This window comes from Dipodomys ordii, unplaced genomic scaffold (genome assembly GCF_000151885.1).
Source record: "Dipodomys ordii isolate 6190 unplaced genomic scaffold, Dord_2.0 Scaffold64, whole genome shotgun sequence".
In the NCBI taxonomy this organism is placed as follows: Eukaryota; Metazoa; Chordata; class Mammalia; order Rodentia; family Heteromyidae; genus Dipodomys; species Dipodomys ordii.
Window position 1 is genome coordinate 4,654,411 of NW_012267280.1, and position 7,897 is coordinate 4,662,307.

The 7,897-nt window shown below is 47.0% G+C and overlaps 1 protein-coding gene across 1 annotated transcript in view; it reads right to left on the reverse strand.

The window, feature by feature from the left end:
* Positions 1 to 7,897, reverse strand: part of Mex3d (mex-3 RNA binding family member D) — a gene marked incomplete at its 5' end in the record, with an annotated part of 17,258 nt that overhangs the window by 249 nt on the left and 9,112 nt on the right. The gene's annotated exons all lie outside the window — the stretch shown is intronic.

The following is a 7,897-nucleotide window of genomic DNA, read 5'->3' on the forward strand; positions in this document are numbered from 1 at the left end:
CCCAGAGTTCAGGCCCCATGGCCGGACCCCCCAAAAAAATTAAAAAATTACTGTCCATCATCTTTTTTTATTTTTTGTCGGTTGTGGGGCTTGAACTCTGGGCCTGGGTAGTACTATCCCTGAGCTCTTCAGCTCAAGGCTAGCACTCTATGACTTGAGACACAGCTCCACTTCCGGTTTCTGGTGGTTAATTGAAAATAAGTCTCTCGGCCTTTTCCTGCCCAGGCTGGCTTTGAACTGCAATCCTCAGATCTCATGCTCCTGAGGAGCTAGGATGACAGGCGTGAGCCACTAGTGCCTGGTTTAATTATTTTTTTATTGTTATTATAAAGATGATGAGCGGGGCACTGGTCGCTCACGCCTGTCATCCTAGCTCTTCAGGAGTCTGAGAATTGTGGTTCAAAACCAGGATAATTCAAAGCACGGTAGTCTGTGAGACTCCAGTTAACTAGCAAAAGGCCAGAAATGGAGCTGTGACTCAAGTGGTAGAGTGCCAAGCTTGAGTGGAAAAGCTAAGGACAGTGCTCAAGCCCTTAGTTCAAGTGTGTACTAGCGTGTGCTCACGCATGCGCACACGCACGCGCGCGCACACACACACACACACACACAAATTGTCCTTAAGTGATCCTACTTGAAGCTAGGACAGTGATACTTAGTGAGGAGGACCTAGGCTTAAGTGTGTGTGTGGGGGGGGGGAGTTATCCAATGATCACAGGCAGCTGAGTCTCCAATCTGAGCCTCAGTTTCTGACAATACAGTGGGAGACTTGTGGTGGGGGCCTCACATGCTCACTCACCTTTACCGTTCAAAGATGCTGTGCTACTTGAACCACACCTCCAGTTCTGGCTTTTTACCAGTTGATTGGAGATAAGAGTCTCACAAACCTTCCTGTCCAGGATGGCTTTGAACCAGGATCCTCAAATCTCAGCCACCTAGTAGCTAAGATTACAGGCATAAGCCACCAGCACTTGGCTAGAGTGGAACCCTGGAACTCCATGTCCCTTTGACACAGGCTCTTTCCCTCACAGGTCAGCTTTGGTGCAGCCCAGGCCCAGCTGGTGGTGAGTGGGGAGGGGGAGGGGCTGCAGCTCACCCAGCTGGAGCCAGGCCATCCGGGCACCTGCTACTCACTGAAAACCCTTCGGAACCAAGGCTGTGACCGCACTGTCCACCAGCGCCTGCATCTGGCGCTTCGCCTCCTGCAGAGCATTTAGTGCCTGATGGTCTGAGTAGACTCTGCAGGACTGGGGACCTTTGCTTGTTTCTATTCCTGTTGCTGCCAGCATGACTTTCCAGTCTAGACTTTTGTTGGGCATTGTTCTTTTTTCTTTTTTTAATGAAAGAAATCTTGATTTGTTCTCTTCTGTCTGGCTCTGTTTGGGGAAAGAGGTGTAGGAACTTTTTTTTTTTTTTGGCAGTTCTGGGGCTTGAACTCAGGGCCTCAGCACTGTCTCTGAGCTTCTTTTGCCAAGTCTAGCACTCAACCACTTAAGCCACAGTGTCACTTCCGGCTTTTTCTGTGTATGTGGTACTGAGGAACCAAACCCAGGGCTTCGTGCATGCTAGACAAGCACTCTACCATTAAGCTACATTCCCAGTCCCTGTAGGAACTTTTTCAGCAAGCATTAAAAAAAAAATTGTGCCAGTCCTAGGACTTGAACTCAGGGCTTGGGCACTGTTCCTGAACTTTTCCACACAAGGCTAGTGCTTTACCACTTGAGCCACAGAACCACTTCTGGCTTTTTATTTTTTTTTGTAGTTTAGTGGAGATAAAAGCCCCATAGACTTTCTTGCCCTGGACTGGCTTTGAACCACAGTCCTCAGATCTCAGCTTCCTAAGTAGCTAGAATTACAAGTGTGAGCTTACGTTCAATTCTAAAAGCATATTTTCTTTGTAATCGGGGGGGGGAGGCAATGAAGATTGAAAATAGTGCTTCTGGGAGAAGCAGCTGCCCCCCCATGTGCAAACAGCACCTCTCACATGAGGATCCACACAGGCCCCGTAATGTCCCCTCCCTACAGTCCACGAGGCTTCGGATGAGAACAGGATCTGCCAAGGACTCCATGTCACGTGGCCCTGATCTACAGGCTGAGTGCTGGTTCAGCTTCTATTGGGGTGAAAAGTGTCTAGGCCACCTCAAGAAAGCTGTGTGTGTGTGTGTGTGTGTGTGTGTGTGTGTGTGTATACATACTGGGTCTTAAACTCAGGGCCTGGCTGCTGTCCCTTAGCTTTTTTACTCAAGGCTGGAGTTCTACCATTTAACCACACCCCCCTGTCAGCCATTTGCTGGTTAACTGGAGATAAGAGTTTCACAGGTTTTTCTGCCCAGACCAGCATTGAACCACGATCCTCACATCTCAGCCTCCTGAGTAGCTGGGATTATAGGCAGGAGCCACCAGTGTCCAGCTCTGGTCACATCTTGACAACAGCCTTGTGGAAGCCTTGGAGGCAGAGTTCTTCTGAATTCCTGACCTCTAAAGCTATAAAACACACACATTTACTATTGGTTTTATCCATTTGTCCTTGCGGTGCTGGGGGTAGAACCCCGGACCCCACCCCTGATCTGCAAGTGCTCTACCACTGAGCTGCACCCCAGCTCCTTTTTGGTTGTTTTAGGTTACAAATTTGGGAAGGATCTGTTGTCCAGTGATAGACAAGGATATATAACAACACAAAGAACGACCTGCTTGCTCCATTTCTTCCCAGAACACTTGTTTCTGGGGAAAAAGAAGCCGTTTGAGCATGTTTGACTGCTGTCTTGCAATCTGACCTACCTACTGTGTTTATTTCTATCTGTTGGTGGGCGTCAGAATGGCAACAATCTGTGAGAATAGCCCACGCCTGAAGCCCACAGTGGTTTATTAAAAATAAACCAACGACAGAATATATTAATTTTCTAACCTCCCAGGCCGCTTCTTATTTCTAGGGATGAGAACTTCAAAAGATAAAAAAAAAAAAAAGCGCCCACACCACCCTCACACTGTTAAGCTTCTGAAGTCTTCATTGGAGGGGTTACCCATATGCCCTCAAGAAATAGAATTATTAGCCTCACTGTTTTGGATACTGGTGAGGTTTGAAATTTCCAGAAATAGCAATAAATCCATTCCAACCCTGGCTAGAATTTTCTTTTTAGGAAACTACTGAGAGAACACTTAACTTTGAGGAATGAAGGGGAAACTCTTCTGAGAACAGTCTTCAAGGTTCAATTTTACGCTTCTCAGCCTGAATTGACCTCTGGACCACCTCCTCATTGGACCATTGAGGGCACCTGACATACTCTTTCCTCCAACCCAGAGCAAGCAAAGGTGGGGCCAGGACTGTAATGTCCCCGCCCCTGTAGGGAATTGCCATGGCAACCTTTACATCACAAAACTTTCCTAGGGTCCAGGCAGACCTCTGGGCCACTCACCTAATGTACTGGTCCCTTTTTCTATTTTATAGAAAAGGAGGTCATGGTTTTCCTCACTATATAAACTGCTGGAGAAGAAAAGAGGGCTTGTTGTCAGTCATTGTTAACCTCAAAGGAAGATTTTAAAGCCTTGATTCCAAGAAATTATGTTGACTAACAAAAAAATCCAATTCCAGAGCAAGTTGCTGATTGCTAACACCTGTAATCCTCAGGAGGCTGAGATCTGAGGATTGTAGTTCAAAGCCAACCTCAAGGAAGTTCCTGAGACTCTTATCTCCAATTAACCATCAAAAAAGCCAGAAGTGGAGCTGTAGGTCAAGCAGTAGGGTGCTAGCTTTGAACAAAAGAAAACTCAGAGAGGGGCTAAGAAGGTGGCTCAATGGTGGAGTGCTTGCCTTGCATGCATGAGGCCCTGGGTTCGATTCCTCAGCACCACATAAGCAGAAAAAGCCAGAAGTGGGTGCTGTGGCTCAAGTGGTAGAGCGCTAGCCTTGAGCTGAAGACCTGAGGGACAGCGCCAGGCCCAGAGTTCAGACCCCACAACCGACAAAAAAAAGAGAGAGAGAGAGAGAAAGCTCAGAGACAGTGCCCAAGCCCTGAGTTCAAATCCCAGGACCAACACACACACACACACACACACACACACACACACACACACACACACACACACACAGGTAACAGGGACTTCTACCCATGTGACAAGAGAAAAGGTACTTAGCTCACTTGCTATTTTTTTCCTTTTTTTTTTTGGTCGGTCGTGGGGCTTGAACTCTGGACCTGGGTGCTATCCCTCAACTCTTCAGCTCAAGGCTAGCGCTCTACCACTTGAGCCACAGCGCCACGTCCTTGCTTTTTTCCCTTTAAATCACTAAAAATAAAAGCAAAGGTTGGTGGGTCTCAGATTTAAGCAGAATTTAGGTTATATTATTGTGTAACTTTATTTTCTTTTAATTTTCTTGGAGCCTGTTCTGGGGCTAGCACTCTACGATTTGAGCCACACCTCCTTTTTCTACATTTTGCCAGTTAATTCTCCTGGATTTGTTTGCCCAGGCTATCTTTGAACCACAATCCTCAGATCTCAGCCTCCTGAATAACTAGGGTTACAGGCGTGAGCTACCGGTGCCTGACTCTGTTCTTTTTTATATCATTCAATCAACAAACATCTCTTAGAGCACCTACAGTATACCAACACTGAACTGCCCAGACAGGAGCCAGTCTGTACCTTGGGGAAGCTTTCATTCTCTATGTGATGCCACACAAAGAGGTACTTTTCCACTTCTAATAAATCAGTTTTCTGTTATCGGTAGCATGTCATGTGCAGCACTGACCACAGGGTGGCGACAAAGAATGGACAGTTGGGGATAAATGTGTTTGTGAGCATCGAGCTTCATTTTGGCTCTTATCCCAGAGCTAACCAACTCTGGGCGTTGGAGAGAATCAAGGAGCTCAATCAATACCAATAATTGATTAATTGTGGAATTGCTTCTGGTTTGCATTCCCAGAATCCTCTCTGTAGTTCAGTAACCCTGTGATGGAGCTCTCTGGCATGGATCTGTGACTGATAGTGGTGGATTCTTCCCTCTTTACCCCATAACTCATACTTAGCAAATAAAAATAAACCTCTGAGGCAGGTGCTGGAGGCTCATGCCTGTAATTCTAGTTAGGATGCTGAGATTTGAGGATCAAGGTTCAAAGCTAGCCCAGTCAGGAAAGTCTGTGAAATGCTTATGGCCAATTACTCACCCAAAAGTGGTTCAAGTGTTAGAATGCCAGCCTTGCGCAATAAAAGCTAAGGAACAGTGGCCAGGCCCTGAGTTTAAGCCCCAGGATAGGTACAAAAGAAAAATAAATGAAAATACACTGGTGCCCCAGGAGACAAACTTTGCATGAAGAATACGCCATTGTTTTGAGTACAGATGACCCAGGCCATCCTTGGGCTATTCTTACACTAAGAAAATCTTTCACAGCTTATCTCCAAGTCAAATGAACTGTGTGTTCTGCGTTGAGGGAGATCTGGTCCAGCGCTGGGCACCGGGAGCTCTTCCAATGGGTGGCGTCTGCATCTCTTTGATACACCCCCATTGTTGTCAAGCTTTTGAGCACATTGTGACTTTCTGGTAGCATATTGTCCCCCTCTTCTTGGGCATTCTGTGTCGAGGCTATTGACTCAACTGTTTTCTCCAAGAAGTTGTTGACTTTTTTACCCTCCGGAAATATCAATTTCCAATGGTTGAGGTAACAAACTGTTATACATGTATGGCTTAAAACATAACAAATTAGCTAGGCACCAGTGGCTCACACCTGTCATCCTAGCTACTCAGGAGGCTGAGATCTGAGGATTACAGTTCAAAGCCAGCCTGGGCAGGAAACTCTGTGAGACACTTATCTCCAATAAAGCACTAGAAAACTGGAAGGGGAGCTGTGGCTCAAGCGGTACAGCACTCACCTTGAGCTGAAGAGCTGAGGGATAGCGTTCAAGCCCTGAGTTCAAGCCCCACAACTGACAAAAACATAAATTAAGCAGGGCACTGGTGGATTCACACCGGTAATCCTAGTCACTGAAAAGTCTGAGATCTGAGGGTCACAGTTTGAAGCCAGCTTGGGCAGAAAAGTTTGAAAGACCTTTTTTTTTTTTTGCCGATCATGGGGCTTGAACTCTGGGCCTGGGCGCTGTCCCTCAGCTCTTTAGCTCAAGGTGAGCGCTCTGCCACTTGAGCCACAGCACTACTTCCAATTTTCTGGTGGTTTATTCGAGATAGGAGTCTCACGGACTTTCCTGCCCAGGCTGGCTTTGAAATGCCATCCTCAGATCTCAGCCTCCTGAGTAGCTAGGATTACAGGCGTGAGTCACTGGCGCCCAGCTTGTGAGACTCTTAAGTCTAATTACCCACCAAAAAGCTGGAAGTAGAACTCTGGCTCAAGTGATAGAATGCTAATGTTGAATGAAAAAGCTAAAGGATAGTACCCTGGCCTTGAACTCAAACCCAAAGAACTAGCACAAAAGAAGGAAACAGAAAGAAAAGAAAAAAAGAGCCGGGTACCAGTGGCTCACGCCTGTAATCCTAGCTACTCAGGAGGCTGAGATCTGAGGATCGAGGTTCAAAGCCAGCCCGGGCAGGAAAGACCATGAGACTCCTATCTCCAATAAACCACTAGAAAACCAGAAGTGGTGCTGTAGCCCAAGTGGTAGAGCACTGGCCTTGAGCTGAAGAGCTGAGGGACAGCGCCCAGGCCCAGAGTTCAAGCCCCATGACCAACAAAAAATGAAAAAGAAAGAAAAGAAAAGAAAGAAAAACAGGAAGGGAGTTGGGGAGAATTGGGACGGGAAGGGATAGTAGGGGAAAAACAAAGGAGGGGGAAACAATGTTTGATAGGAAATGTACTCATTACCTTGCTCATTAACTGTAACCTCTTTGTACAGTATCTTTACAATAAAAAATATATATAAAAAAAGAAAATGCTCAGGGCATTTGCATGCTATAGAACATTCCGTATGAAATACCTATTCACGTTACTTGAGCTTGCACAATAACAATAAAGCTTAAGCAATAAAGGAGGGCTTCTGCGTTCTCTCACAACTAATGATTGTTTTGCCTTCAAGCATGGCTGGGTCTAGGGAAGAAACCACCATCCTCACGAATCCCTGTCTAAACTGGGAGCTGGTGACACATTTGTAAGCCTCGTATCTCAGAAGGCTGAGACCTGCGAATCACAATTTGAAGCTAGCCCAGACAGAAAAAGCTCATGAGACGCATCTCCAATTAATCAGCAAAAGGTCAGAAGTAGAAGTGTGGCTCAGCTGGTAGAATGCCAGCTTTGGGAGGACCAGGAGAGGCCCGGGAGAGTATGGATGACAGCCCTTCTCCAATCAGGAGAGAGCTCAGTGAAGATGGACTCAGGCTCAAACCCTGGCTCTGTCTCTCACTTCCCCCTCCTAGCAATGCGCTCATCCATCCTCCAGAGCCACGTCCAGCCTTGTCCTGTGCTTTATCCTAGGGCTTGAACTCAGGGCCTGGGTGCGATCCCTGGGCTTCTTTTGCTCAAGGCTAGCACTCTACCACTTGAGCCACAGAGCCACTTCTAGCCTTTTCTGTTTATGTGGTACTGAGGAATCGAACCTGTGCATGCACTCTACCACTAAGCCACATTCCCAGCCCAGAACTTAATGTTTTGGTGGGTGGATCATTCAATAGCCCCCAGGCCTCCCAGAGCAGCTGTCACTTTCTCAGTGACCCCCTTGGGATGAACTTAGCCCAAATGTGCAGTCTTTGCTGAGACTTAAGTTCCAGAGGTCCCTGGGGCTCTTCTCAAGCCTTTGGTCCCCACTCCACTCAGCCTGGGCCTTGGAGCAGTTCATAGTCCCATACCACGTGTCAAGAAATGAGGGCTTCCTTCCCACTTTTTTTTTTTGGTTGGTCATGGAGCTTCAACTCAGGGCCTGGGCGCTGTTCCTGAACTTTTGTGCTCAAGGCTATTGCTCTACCACT